The following is a 16,274-nucleotide window of genomic DNA, read 5'->3' on the forward strand; positions in this document are numbered from 1 at the left end:
CCAAATGTGAGGCATTCTGACAGGCAAATGCATATATTTCTGAGTAGTTTCAGAGTGTGTCAATAAGCAACACATCCTTTTGGCTCAGTATATAGAGCAGATTTTTTGGATAGGATAGTAGGATAGTTAAAGCGGGGGTTCCGCAGTCCGTCGTTTTTTTTTATCATGTTAATTTAAATGTTTTAATGTAGGCAAGCTTGTACTCTTTAAGCTTCCTACTCCTCTGCAGTCTGAATCGAACGAGCTACGAATAATTTATAAAAATTCCTGCAAGCATTTTCCATTTTGCTTGTGGGCAGCGTGAAGCCCACAAGCAAATACTTCCTGGAAGTGAGTAAAATCTTGCGAGATTTCGTCGTTGGGCGGTGTGATTCGTCTCCTGGGAAGCATGACATTGTGCTCCCGGGAGACATTGCAAACTAGTCCCAGCAAAGACACGCCCACTCCAGCGGGAGGGATACCCGGAAGTGTCTGCAATCAACTGCAGATGAAAGGTATTTAAAGGTGTTCTAGATAAGCTTGAGTTGAGATTTAGGGTGAACCTCCACTTTAAGGCAAGTTTCAGCACTGCTAAAGCTTTGCCTGTCAGAATGGTCTGGGATTTGGCCATGGCAGAGAGGTTCGGGTACTGTAGCTGCTGAAGGAATATCCTTGTTCCTCTAGGGCAGGGGTGCCCAACTTTTTAAAGAGCGAGGGCCACTTAAGCAACTTGGTAACCAGTCGAGGGCCACAATGAGCGGAGCGGGCGGATGAGAGATCACGGATACTCTATAGGCCCTCCGATCCGCCCAGATGGAAGGGGACGAATTTCCTTCTGTTTTTCAGATTGGAGGTAGGCGGGGTAAACGGACATCTGTCGCTCTGTAGAGGTGAATTGAGGGTCCTATTTGGTTGGGCTGGTCATGTAAAAAAGGGCCTAAGGCTGCTTTCACACTGATGTGCTGCTGTTTACCCACACTGCGGGTGCAACATAGTGCACCTGTGTCTATCCTGCGGGTTAGCTGAACTTTGCCATAGATGCTGTAGAGGAAGCATCGGCTTATGGGGCTCTGCTCCGCAGCCGCTTTCTTCCTCTACCACCAGCTTCATTTACAACACTGATGCTGTGGTATGGCGGGTCGCAACCTGCGATCTGGGCTTGCCAACCCACCATTCCAGAGCAGGAGGTCGCGGGCCACATCAAAGGGCTCCGCGGACTACATGTGGCCCCCGGGCCACTGGTTGGCCACCCCTGCTCTAGGGGGATGCTCCTCATGCCCACATTAGTCTGTCCATCTTCCTCTAGTGACAGTCTCTTTAAGCCAAAATTTCTGTTTACATGGCCCAAATAAACAGCTGGACCAGAAAACATAAAGATATGCTGCTATGCTAGAGTTATCCCTAAAATACATGTCATGCTATAAGCAAGAGATTATGTTATATATATTTTTTAAATAAGGAATTTAAATGTATTTCAGATGGACACAATGATAACATATTTAGTTCTCAGCATAACAGGTTGAGTTAATATCAGAATTATATCACAGCATTGAGTATTCACATGGGTAAATTAAAAGGCTGAATATTTTTTGTAAATGTTTAAATATTTCTCTGCAAATATGTAAATTTTTATATTGCCAATTATTTAGAATTGCAATAGTTTGCAATTTTTTTCTACTAATGCCTTGTACGCTTTGTCCTCTTTAGTCTAGTCCCACTGCAGCCCAAAACACATATCAATGCTCTTCCCCTTTCATATCTTCTCATTTGTTCTTGTTAATTACTTGTGTGCCCCAAGCATTTTTAATGCTCATGTAGAGAGCTCTCGGCACCTTATACTTTCTGTCTTGGTGACTGACATTTTCTATGCTTTTGCCCACAGCATATTCTATGTTTTCCTTTTATGTACTATTGAATATGTTGTACAATAAGCTTCTGCTAAAGAAGAATTTACGGTCCATTTAATTTGGGTGTATCAAAATCATTACCAAATACTGATTTACTTAAACACGAATCCAGCTTTAAATAAATATATATAGATAGATATTTATCTATATATTGATACAGTATATATATATATATATATATATATATATATATATATATATATATATATATATATATATATATATATATAAATATTATATATACATATATATATATATATATATATATATATATATATATATATATATATATATATAATAAATAATGAATGCTTCCAAGTTGGAGGGTGTGTTTTAAAGGTATATTTAGGGTAGTTTATTTTATTTAATATAGTGTTTTTTGTATTTTTTTTTCCTTTTCTTTGTGGATTTCATCATTATTTGCGTACTGTCAGTTTAAATGTTTTATTTAACTTTTTTTTTGTTTTTTTTTGTTGTTCTTTCTTTTTGAAAAAAATAATAATGAGGCTAATGAAGGGGCAATTTTTGACACAAGAAAAGGGCCAGGATAGTTAAAAAGATCTTTTTTTAACCCTCAAGAACCATTTAAAGTTCATTGCATCTTAAAAAAAAAAAAAAAAAATTACCTTTTTCAGTGATTCCATTGCGTTTTGCTAAAAATATTGAAAGAAATATAGACTTTTTGTGAAATTTCATAATTTTCTTAAAAATTTCAAGAAAATATAATATAATAAGTCTGAATTTTTCTCTTCCTTTTTTAACTCCATTTTTAGTTTTTTTTTTATGTCACAATGTAAAGTATAAGATTTCCTATCATCTGTGCCCAGTCTTGCCACACAGAGTTAATCCAGCTCTGAGCAATCCTCTTTTATTGTTCAGTGAAGTAAAACGGACTCACAAAGAAAAACCTTAGTGCGTCCTGCCCCCTTGCTGTGAGTGACAGGTTATTTACATATCTCATGCACTAGCTTGGAGACAGGCATTATTTTTTTAATTCCCATCCTCACACCTTTTCTAAAGTCATGTGGTTACTTTTCTGGATTTTGACTGGATGTTAGTGATCATAGCAGAATCTAGTTTAAGGAATACACAGGAAAAAAATGCATGTTGACAAGGGGAAAGTAGAGGAGGGCGGGGAGTCTACTGACATCATGACTCCACCCACAGAGCTCCAGACAACAGATCCACCCACAGAATCGGCAGTTTTTCAGTTCTTATAACAGACAGAGGGGAGATATTTGACAGGTAAGGATATATGCAGGAGGCATGTATAGCCTTATAGATCAGCACTATGGCAGTAGTTTAGAAAGGATGAGAGTTTACATCCACTTTAAGTATGAGAAAAGTTTTCCATATGTTTAATTAATATTTTATTTGTCAATGCTGGTGTATAGTGATTGGTCCATGCACTGGCATGTTAATTCAAAGATTTAACAAACCACTAAACAGCCAAGGTGCAAAAGTTGCAAAAAAGACAACACCTTTAAAAAATCCTGATAATTCCTAATATAATTTCTTTGTTTAGTGGAAAAAAGTATATAAAGGTGAAATATGTGTTTACTCAACCGCTTGCCGACCAGCCGCAGTTATACGGCGGCAGGTCGGCTCTGCTGGGCGAGATCACCTAGATCTACGTCATCCTCTGCCGAGCAGCCAATAGGGGCCCTCGCTCGCCCCTGACGCCGACGCACGTGCCTGGTGGGTGTGATCACCGCCGGGCACCCACGATTGCTCGTTACAGAGCGAGAACCGGGAGCTGTGTGTGTAAACACACAGCTCCCGGTTCTGTCAGGGGGAGAAATGCCTGATTGTCTGTTCATGCAATGTATGAACAGTGATCAATCATTTCCCCTAGTCAGTCCACCCCCCCTTCAGTTAGAACACACACAGGGAACATACTTAACCCCTTCCTCGCCCCCCAGTGTTAACCCCTTCCCTGCCAGTGTAATTTTTATAGTAATCAATGCATTTTTATAGCACTGATCGCTATAAAAATGCCAATGGTCCCAAAAATGTGTCAAAAGTGTCCGAAGTGTCCACCATAATGTCGCAGTACCAATAAAAATTGCTGATCGCCGCCATTACTAGTAAAAAAAAAATATTAATAAAAATGCCATAAAACTATCCCCTATTTTGTAAACGCTATAACTTTTGCGCAAACAAATCAATAAACGCTTATTGCGATTTTTTTGCGAAAAATATGTAGAAGAATACGTATCAGTCTAAACTGATATAATATATTTTTGGGGGATATTTATTATAGCAAAAAGTAAAAAATATAATTTTTTTTCAAAATTGTCGCTCTATTTTTGTTTATAGCGCAAAAACTAAAAACCGCAGTGGTGATCAAATACCACCAAAAGAAAGCTCTATTTGTGGGGGAAAAATGACGCCAATTTTGTTTGGGAGCCACGTCGCACGACCGCGCAATTGTCAGTTAAAGCGACGCAGTGCCGAATCGCAAAAAGTATCCTGGTCTTTGCAATATGGTCCGGGGCTTAAGTGGTTAAAGCTAAAGTTGAATCCACTTTTATTTTGCCTTTCATGGCTCCTCCTTTCCCCCTTATCAACATGCTAATGAAATGATAAAATAAAACATTTTTGATTTCATTACATGCCTTGTTTTAGAGCCAGTAACATCATAACTAGGTTTGTGTGCTTCTCTATGCAATGCAGACAGAACATAGTTGGTAGAAGGGGCCAGCAGTGTGCTGTACATAGCTTTCTAAAAGCTAAAATCTGTGATAAAATCCACGTGTAAAGCTGACCCTCTGGCTTGTGCTAATGTCCCATCTTGCGGGGATGTGGCTGTAGTGCATGTGAGTGAACGTGGGTAGCTGAGCTCTGGCCTACCATCCTTTATGATCATGCCGGTCTTTTTATTAATAGACTTGCTGCCTGGTAGTGTCTTTCTCTTTTCTTCTCTTGGCACCTTGGCTCCTATGTACTAGAATTAATAGGAGGAAGGAGTACACAGCTGAGTGTACACAGCTTGGCTACAGGTGGTGAGCGGGGGCAAAGCACAGTTCTTTAAAGTGGTTGTAAACCAGTCATGAAATTTGAACAAAGCACACAAATCTGTAGTGTTTACTTGTCTATCTACAAAGCTCTAAGTGTTGATTCTTTCTGGTGCTTTGTTCTTCTGTTATCAGTATGAGTCACTTTTGCCAAGATTTCATAAAACATAAATTTGTAATGGGGAGGAGAGCTCAGCACACAGCTTATCTTCTCAGAACACAGCTCTGTGTGTTCCTTGGTTTCTGTGTGCTATGTGGAAGAGGGGGGGAGGGGTTGTCCTCCAGTCAGTTATCACACAGTGCATGAGAGCTGTAACTGCAGCTCTCCACTCCCTCCTCTCTGCTTCTTTCAGATGTAGAAGTATTTTATTACAATTGTGCTCTTTTGAAGGGGTGTAGAGATGAGATCACTGCAGATAAACAAGTAAAACGTATGTAGGAGGATTTGCTTGATCTCTGTGTATCACTTGAGGCTATTTACTTCACTTTGTATACAAGAGGCTTTATCTTTCCTAAATCAACTTAGGACTGGCTAAATTGTCATTACAACTCTTGAAGGATGTACTGTGGTATGTTACTCGTCATATACAATATTGCGTGGCTCTGCTTTGGGCCCTATTATTCTTAGTTTATTAGTTTTGTTCCTTAGATTTTGTCTTCCTCCATTCCTCCAACTTTTTTTTAAGGGGGGGTAAACTTGGATTCATCCATATGGCTTACAATTCGATATACTCCGCTAATTTTGTGGGGTATCCATTTAAGTTCAACATGTCATGCCGTTTTCTTGTGATTGGGTTATAGTTGACAGTGGGGGTAGAAACATATTCGTGCATTGTAGATTATGCAATGTGGAAATGATTCTTGCTAATATTTACTGTATTTTCCCCTCCTTTTAAATCTGAAATGTTACGACAGATTGCTGTATTTATAAAAGACCTGCTTCCCGTAGCAATTTTGATAGTAGATGATTTCAACAATGTTATCTTTTATCAATTAGGAGCAAGTTTCCAACTCCATATGCTTCCTCTGCTGAAACTCTGTCTCCTTGGGAAGCTATGTTGGGAACTGGGGTTTGTACGATATGTGGAGACTAAAGCATTCCAACAGACTGTGTTATTTGTGTCATTTAAAAAATGCACAATTCACTCTCTAGGATAGATCTGGTCCTAAGTACTTCTGAATGTATCCCCATGATTCACAATGTCATAATTGAACTTAGGGGGGTTTCAGACCATGCTCTTCTAGTTTTTACTGTAGCTTTGGGGCATAGGGGTCCTCATACCCCCTGACGACCTTTTTGGGGGATAACGCTAATTTGGCCTCCCATTGTACATTTTGAGATACCCTAAGGCCTCGTACACACGATAGGTTAACCAGAGGACAGCGGTCTGATGGACCGTTTTCATCGGTCCAAACCGATCGTGTGTGGGCCCCATAGGTTATTTAACCATAGGTTAAAAAAAAGCCAACTTGCTGTAAATTTAACCTATGGATTCCTAACCGATGGGAAAAAAACGATCGTTAGTAGGCACAACCATCGGTTAAAAATCCACGTATGCTCAGAATCAAGTCGACGCATGCTTGGAAGCATTGAGCTTCGTTTTTTTCAGCACGTCGTTGTGTTTTACGTCACCGCATTCTGACACATTTAACCGATGGTGTGTAGGTACGACGGACCATCAGTCAGCTTCATCGGTTAACATATGGCAATGGTCCATCAGACCGTTCTCATCGGATGGACTGAACGTGTGTACAAGGCTTTAAGGCTTATCTTTTTGGGCATTTTTATTAAACAGATCAGCACTATCAAGTCTTCTACTAGAATTTAATTGGAACAGAAGATAAGTTGGAGTGGATGACATTACAAGCCCAATTATGTACTCTTTTGGCAGACAGAGCTAAACACAAACAATTTTTTCAGAAACATTTGACTTGGGGTGAAGAGGAGGAGACTGGTCAACTGTTAACTCAGATTGATCCACTGATGGATACTGCTCATGTGAGTGCACTTAATGATAGTAATGGGCAAACTTGTACTCAAGCAGAAGCGGTCCTGAAGGTTTTTTCAGGAAATGTATCAATCCCTGTATTCCTCAAGAGCATGCTATCTCGTCATAGAATTACAAACATACTTGGGTAGAAATTCCCTCCCTATATTCCCAGCTATAAGTAAGCATCTCACAATGTGAAACATGTTAGCCATTTTTTCATCCTAGTGTTCACTTTCTATTTTTGACTGCACTGTTTTTGGATCATGTTTTGATTTAATTTTATCCAATAAAGATGTCATTTAACGGAGTGCGGCAGTCTAGGATTTCTTCCCAATCCCATGCATTTGTGCAGAGCCAGCACCTGTCGGCCTCAGTAGGGCGGGAGCCACTAAAGGGATCAGCAGCTTTTTCAGAGCATTATCACCTTTTCATTTCTATATTCTCTGATAGATTGATTCCTAACAAATGCGGCAATTACATTGCAGGAGTTTATTGCTTGTTTGTAATGAGGCCTTCTTCAAGGTAGGCTTTCTTCATCAATGTATGAGGGAGCTACAGTGGTCCTACCCAAAATGGATAAAGACCCCCTTATATTTAGAACCATGCACATCCATCTCTCTACTCAAGGAAGTCAATATCTTTTTTTGGGGCGTGGTCTGGTATTGGCAGAGAAGAGAGATACGCTTGCAGAGCACCGACCATCCCTCCAGCAAATGAAGCTCTGAATGCAGAAAAAAAGGCAGCAGATACAGTGACATACCCTACGAGATGAGTAACACGAGGAAGAAGGGGGAAGAAAAATTCAAGCCTATGCAAAAAAACACACAGCCGGAGATTCAACACTTTTTCCCGCATACACGGCCGCTATAGCTCTGGGAATCTGCACCGGATACAGGGGAGGAGACCGTGCATAGAGATCCCAATGGCGGCACCTCGCATGAGCTTACCTCTGGCTTTGGGCGTGCCCGAAATTCCGGCGCCAGAGGAGGAACAGAGGGGGTCAGCGCCAGAGCAGTGGAGTACAGCGAGCTCAGAGCTGGGGGTTTAGACCTAAGGGTGATCCTTCAGGCACTGCTGACACGCAGTGAGATGGTGGCAATGGTGTCCCGTTTGGAGGAAGGGCACCGGAGGGAACTGCAATCAGTCCAGGCGGAGGTACAAGTGTTGGCGGATAGATTCACGGCAGAGGAGATGGTAGTCGCACGGCTGGAGGCCCAGATATCCAAACTGGAAGAATAGCAGACCGCCCAGGCGGCTCACTCATCCTCGATACAACTTAGATTAGAGGAATTCGAAGATTGGAGCCGAGGAAACAATCTAAGGTTTAGAGGTATCCCAAAAGAAATTGGTGAGGAAGCACTACATACAGTGGTGACGTCCATATGCCAAAAACTGTGAATCTCAACGGCCCCTAGAGAGATCAAGTTTGACAGACTGCACAGAGCACTCGGGCCACGCTCCACAGATCCGGCCAGACCCAGAGATGCGAGCAAACGTTTACACTGCTATGCTCAAAAAGAGCTGATAAGCCATAATGCCTGGAAGGTAGGTCCGATTAGCTACGAGAGAGCACTGATCAAATTTCTTCCAGATCTATCCAGGGCCACCCTTCAGCGGAGGGCACAATTGCGCCCGCTCTTGGAGAAAATCAAGCTTTCAGTGGTTGCATGTATAAAAATATAAAACAAAATAAAAATAAATATAAAATATCTCTTAACAGGGACTTTGGTAGAGAGTGGAGGGGAGGTCTGGGGAATTGTCGTAGGTAATGGGATGCTGGGGAGTGAAGTCTATTTGCCCCCCCCACCAGTACCCCGGGCTTTGAAGCCCGGGGTACTGGTTTAATCAACGTAGTAGAGGTGGGTTACTTTTGAGTGAGATAAGATATCTGTTAAGATACAATTAAGATACAATTAACCCATGCTATATAAGAACCCTGTCGAAACCCTATATAGGGCTAGAAAAGTTATAGCGCTAAAAAATAATATATGCCCCCCATGGAGCAAACAGGCTCGGCCCTCTACTGACCCCCCTAATCATAGAGTATAATATACATTGGTCTTTTTTCTTTTTCTCTCTCTTTTTGAAGTATAAACTCAGTGGGGGTCAACTGTGTCTTTTCACAAGATATTGAGAAGACCCCGTGTTAATGGGATTGCCCAACTATCTGGGAGGGTTTGGAGACGGGGGTTTTGGGATCCCCCGTGGTTCTCCCCCGCCCCTCCCTCTGGTGTTAGTGCCCTCTGTTGGGGGGATGAAAGGGTATATAACGATGAATGAGCTGTAACAGAGATTTTAAATATGAATGAAAACAGCTGGAGGAATACGGCCGGCAGCTTAGCTTATTTGGCACATTTTTCAACCATCTTCCCCGTACTTGCCACCTACGAGAAACAAAGTGACCTTTGGTAGGTGCCGTTTTAGTAACCTTTTACACATTGTTTTTTTTTTGTTCCTGGACTAGAGAGGATGGACGGGCTGCGCGTGACCGCCTTAAGTGTCAAGGGAGTAAATATCCCTGAAAAACTAAGGATGTTACTGAAAGATTTGAAACAATCTAACACTGATGTGGGATTTGTGCAAGAAACTAATTTTAAAGCAGGGGGTTTCCCCCTCTTACAGAATAGATTATTTCCCTGTGTATACCACGCCTCTAACCAAGAGGCAAAAACTAAAGGAGTCTCTATTCTGATCTCAAGCCGAATTCCGTGGTTCCTTTCAGACAAATGCTCAGACACAAGGGGGAGATATATTTTTGTTAAAGGACACATTGGCAGTGTGAAGGTCACGTTGGCTACCCTATACGCTCCCAATGTACATCAGGATAGTTTTCTTGATAAGGTCCTCTCAAGGTTAATGGAGTTAACAGAGGGGAAATTATGATTATTGGAGGGGATTTTATTATCCCTCTTAATCCTAAAATAGACACTTCCACTGGAAAATCTTCAGCTCCTGGAGGTACCAGGAAACGAATTCTGCAGAAGTTCTATGAACTACAATTGGTGGACATCTGGCGCACTGTACATGCAGGGGTGAGAGACTATACATTTTTCTCAAACCACCACCAATTATATTCTCATATTGATCTTATCTTTGTACCCCACCAGATACTCTCTTCAGTGATAGACATCACTATAGGACATATAACATGGTCTGACCACGCACCAGTAATGATCCGATTTTCTCAGGGAGGAGTGACTTACTCGACAGAATGGAAATGGCGTCTGAATGAAAGTCTATTACAGATTCCCGAAATCTGGGAGGACTTGAGCAGAGAAATTACAACGTACTTCCAGATAAATGACATAGTGGGGAGGGACCCGAGAATAGTGTGGGAAGCACACAAAGTAGTCATCTGGGGATTCTAATTAAACATTGATCCTGAGTAAAGAGGGCCTGAGAAGAACAAATTAAAAAACTACTGGAGGAGATCCAGGTGCTAGAGTCACAACACCAGAGGATTCCGGAATCCTCAGTGGGGAACGACCTAGCTCATCTAAGACGACAGATATCAGACCTCCTCCGCTTTAAAGCTAAAGCATTACTAAGATACGGAAGGAGGTTATCATATGAATCTGGGGAGAAGTGCGGCAAACTGTTGGCAAGGAAATTAAGGGAACAGCGCAGTTTGTCATACATATCCCATATTAGGGGAAGAAGGATCAAATATTCTCAAGGCCGGAAAATATTGCGCAGGAGTTTGGGGAATATTGTTCCTCGTTATACAACCTGCCTTCGCCCTCTTTGCCGCCCTCCTCCCTGGAAGAATATATATCCTCATCACGTTTAACTCACTTGCCCTCCCCGGTCCGCGATAAACTAGAAGATCCTATTACTGTAGAGGAAATACAAACAGTAATGAAAACAATTAAACCGGGAAAAGCTCCAGGTCCAGATGGTTTCACCATCCAGTACTAAGAGTTTTAAATCATTACTTGGCCCATATATGGCCAAAGTATTTAATGCCCTAGGACAGACAACTGCTTTTCTTATAGACGCATTGAGCGCACATATCACGGTCATCCCTAAAGAAGGGAAGCGCTACCGGCCGATTTCCCTTTTAAATGTGGACTTAAAACTATTTACAAAGCTTATTGCCTCTCGCCTTCAACCTCAGTTGTCACAGTTGGTCCATATGGACCAAGTGAGATTTATCCCCACCCGTGAAGCGAGACACAATACTACGAAAGTACTTAATCTAGTCCAACGCGCTAAACAGACAAAGACACCCTGCGGTGTTTTGAGCACAGATGCAGAAAATGCCTTTGATAGGGTTAACTGGGCATTTATGTTCGAAGTCCTGTAACAAGTATTCCTGGGGGATCAGAGGCTTTGGGAGTGGGATTGCCAGGCACTGTGCGCAACTTTTTACAGCTCAATTTTAAGTTTAGATGGATGACAACTGCGCTAAATTACTTGGGTACTCATATCCCAGCAAATCTAGCAGATACCTTTGCAGTGAATTTTCCACCGCTGTTGAGCTCAGTAAGAACATTACTAGATATATGGAACCGAGGAATCCATTCGTGGTTCGGCCGGTGTAACATCATTAAGATGAATATAGTGCCCAAATTTCTTTATCTATTTCAGGCATTACCTATTAATATGCCCATGGCCTACTTTAGTCAGATCTGTGCATTGTTCACTAAATTTATACGGGCAAGTAAACGCCCAAGGATCAGTCGGGATCTTCTGACATTGCCTAAGAGTGTGGGAGGAGTGGCAGATTCAGACATACTTAAATACTACCAGGCAGCTCACCTTGGTAGAAGAATAGATTGGTGTAGACACAGAGACTACAAACTCTGGACGACAATCGAACAACAGGCTAGCCCAGTCCCGCTGGACAAAGCTATATGGTGCTATGTAACCTTACCAGACTCTCTCAAATCACACCCTATAATAGGCCAGACACTCCGAATAGGCTTTAAAATTAGCCAGAACCCTAGATTCTCCACTAAACAGTCACCCTTGTTCCCTATTATGGTAAATTCAGATTTACACCTAGGCCTAGAGCCACGAGCTTTTGGGAATCTAAGAGAGAAGGACTACTTTCAAGCCTCACATTTTTTGAACCTTGATACATGGCCAATGATAGACAGGGAGGACAGTTTGAAATACCGTTCTGGCAGGCGCTACAGTTACGCCATTATTTAGATACCCTGGGTCCTCTGGGGTCCTATCAGCGACGGCATACAAAATTTGAGCTATATTGTGAGGAGCCTCTAACTTGTACAATATCAATGATGCTGATAGCACTCCCAGATGACTTTAAAATGGTAGGTCTGAGTAAATGAGAGAGAGAACTGGGCCAAGCCTTTACACCAGCCCAGAGATGGAATATAATACATTTGTCACTGAAGTCATCTAGGTGCACGAAAATTCAGGAATCCAACTATAAGTTACTAACATGCTGGTATTATACTCCTTATACCCTCAATAATTTTTGCTAGAAGCCTCAGATCACTGTTGAAGATGTGGGGAGGAACAGGGGACCCTACTCCACATCTTCTGGTCATGCCAAAAGCTGAAACAGTACTGGTTGGAGGTGCAGAAGATCATTCAAAAACTCACAGAATACCTAATCCCAGACGATCCGGCCTTCTTTCTGCTACAGTGCTCACAAATCCCACTACAGCAATATAAAAAAAACAGTGCTTTGTCATTTGGTGAATGCAGTTAAAGCCTGTATCACCCTGTGCTGGAAGGACCCCCGTCCACCCCCTATTGCCATGTGGCTCAATAAAGTTAGAAGTATTGAGGTAATGGAGGACCTGGTACATTTGATGTTAGATAGAAAAGAACAATTTACTGAAACGTGGGCCCCCTTGGTGATATTTGTAAGATCTGAAGAGGGTAAGAGGCTAATGGAGTGTGGAGTGGAGGAGTGAGGTCCTTCCAAGTACAGGAGGGAGAAGTATAGATGGGAGTCCCGTCTTCAATGGCCCAGTCTCGTCCTCGTTATTGATGGGATTGATAAAGGGGGGAGGGTGGGGGTATAGTAATGTAAAAGTGAAAGCGAGGAAAAAGGAAATGGGGAAATCGAAATCCCGAAATATATTAAGGAAGGGAAAAAATAAAGGAAAAGGTATCGATCGAGCAAGTTTAAAAAGTATGAAAATATGGTACCCTTTGTAACACATAGGATGTGATGTAAATGTATATGATGTGATGATATGTTGGTTCTCGTTTTGTAAAAATAAAGAATAAAAAAAAAAAGACTCAAAAAAGTCATTTTGCAAATTATACATTCAGATCAGGTGGGCTTTATGCCTAATTTCTCCTCTACTGTGAATATTATATATGCATATTTGAACATACGAGTCCCAATAAACAATCATACTAATAAAGCCCTTTTGGCATTAGATGCTTTAAAAGCTTTAGATGGAATTGAACTGCACTACCGCTGGGCTTTTTTAGATAAATTCCAAATGGGACCTAATTTCTGTAACTGAGTGAAACTGCTATATGCTGCCACCTCTATTGGAGTAAATGGTTTAGAGTCCCCCTTTTATGGCCTGTTTTTAAGGACAAGGCAAAGGAGTCTGCTCTCTCCCCTTCTTTTTGCTATTGCTTTCGAACCCCTGGCCTGTTTATTGCATAACTCCCTTGATGTTACTGGGTTTTGTAGAGGCATTCATGATGAGAAAATTGCATTTTATGGAGATGATATATATTACTATTTCTTTCAAATACTGATTTCACTTTCCAATCTTCTATGGATCATATCAATGAGCTTGGGAATTTTTCTGGAATACATATTACAGTAATTGGGAGAAATCCATGTTGCTACCTTTGAATCTACTTCTTGTTCCTCTATCCTACTCACTTATAAGTCCTAAAATTGTTCCTGCCTTTTTATATAACCCCCCAAAATGGATACAGCCACATTTTTTAATAACAATTATTGACATTTTTAGGGATTTGATTTGGAAAAAAGTCTTCTAGAGCTAATGAAATATTTCAAAATTGCTGGCAGTTTAGCTGTTTCTAATCCTTGGGTATATTTTATTGCTACCCAGCTGCAGCATTTAATTGGCTGGGACTATGCGGACTGCCCTAAATCTTCCTTTAGGTTACTTACTTTTCTATTTCAAGGTAGGCACCCGCTTCATGTACTTGAAACAACCAGTCCAGGCCAACTGATAGTAAGGTATAGGACATTACAAAGGAACTGCTAGGGTTATCCGCCTTTACTAGATATACTCCCATTTGGCACAATGACCTGTTCCAGGAAATTCATAAATTACAGGGTGTTCAGAGATGGGAGAAGGCCAGAGTCTACACATTGTTCTATCTTTATCTTTATGGGCCTCTAATGTCTTTTGTACAACTAATAGCCAGGGACAGTAAGACTGCCGAGGAAGGGGCTAGATATTGCTAGATGTCCTCCAGCCAGGACATGATGCAGACCCTATAAATGGGAATGGGAATATAAGTTATTACCTTTACTTCTAAAATAATGAATCCTTAATTAATCCACTGCCTTCTGGTGGCCTTTAATGCCTGCGAGGCGGCATTGTTTTTGTATCATGTGACTATTGTGATTGACTCTCACAGCAGTCGTATGATCAAGAACCTGTCTACAGGCTCCTGATCAGAAGCTTTGAGCTAGAGCTTGGTCAGTGTTCTGGGAGCACTTATTGTGCACTAGACAGGGTACATTTGAGTACTTACAGAGGCAATATTTACAAGAAACTGCTACAAAGGTTAAAGTCATTGGATATATTGCCTTAGGGTCACCCTAGGGTGAATAAAGCCCCTGGATTCAGGGATGCCATAAATTAAGAAATGGAAAAGAAAGTGAGAAAATTAGGGAAAAGGGAAAATAATATCTCCCCTCTAACTCTCCTCCCCTCTTATTTCCTTTCCTCTCCTCTTTTCTCCTCTCCCCTATGCTCTCCTCTACATAAATCCTGTATAATAATAATAAAATAATAATAATAATAAAAAAAATTATATATATTTACAATAAACTGTTACAAAGGTTGTTTAAAGAAAGTGAGAACATAAGGGGGAAAAAATCTCCCCTACCCTCTCCTCTCCCCTCCATCTTTTTTTGCATGGCAATCAACCTGTTGCCAACCTACCAGATTGAAATTTACTGGCACAACACCCAAAATTTACTGGTACAGGCAAATTTTTACGGACATTTTACAAAATTACAATTTTAAGTGCAAATTTCAGTATTAAGGCTACAAACAAGTACACTATGCAAATAGCGATACGATTTAAGGTACATATTAAGGTAAAAAAACATATTTCTGTTATTTTCGTTATAATAGTCCATCAGTTTCTGTTCCCCATTACCTCCTGCCCCCACCAGCTCTTGCTACCATCACCTCCTGCCCCCACCACCTGCACCCACCAGCTCCTGCCATCACCTCCACGTCCTGCCACAATCACCTCCTGCCACCATCAGCTGTCAGCGCTGCTGCCACCATCACCTCCTGCCGCCACCATCACCTCCTGCAACCATCATCACCTCCTGCCACCATCATCACCTCCTGCCGCCACCATCACCTCCTGCCGCCACCATCACCTCCTGCTGCCATCATCACCTCCTGCTGCCATCATCACCTCCTGCCGCCACCATCTTCGACCAGCTCCTGCCCCCACCATCACTCCCTGCCACCATTACCTCCTGCCAGCTCTTGCCACCATCACCTCCTGCACCCACCACCTCCTGCCAGCTCTTGCCACCATCACCTCCTTCCCCCACCACCTGCACCCACCACCCCCACCTCCTGCCACAATCACCTCCTGCCGGCTCCTGCCCCCACCACCCCCTGCCACCATCACCTCCCGCAAGCTCCTGCCACCATCACCTCCTGCCCCCACCACCTCCTGCCAGCTCTTGCCACCATCACCTCCTGCCAGCTCTTGCCGCCATCACCTCCTGCTCTCACCACCACCTCCTGCACCCACCACCCCCACCTCCTGCCACAATCGGCTCTTGCCACCATCACCTCCTGCCCCACAACCTCCTGCCAGCATTACCTTCTGCCACCATCACCTCACCCACCTCCTGCCACGGTGCCACCATTACCTTTTCCACCATCACCTCATGCCGCCACCACCTCCTGCCAGCATTACCTTCTGCCACCATCACCTCACCCATCTCCTGCCACAGTGCCAGCATAACCTTCTTCCACCATCACCTCATGCCCCCACCACCTCCTGCCACCATCACCTACTGCCACTACCAGCTTCTTTATTACCTTAAAGCTGGGCTGTGCTGTGCTGTACTTGGCTGGACATGGCTGTGCTGTGCTGGGCTGGACTGGACAGGACTGGGCTGGTCTGGGCTGTCACGGCTCCATCCTCTGCTTATGGCGAGTGCACTGCACGAACCAACGAGTGTCACTGCCAAAGTGTCC

This window comes from Rana temporaria, chromosome 7, assembly GCF_905171775.1.
Source record: "Rana temporaria chromosome 7, aRanTem1.1, whole genome shotgun sequence".
In the NCBI taxonomy this organism is placed as follows: Eukaryota; Metazoa; Chordata; class Amphibia; order Anura; family Ranidae; genus Rana; species Rana temporaria.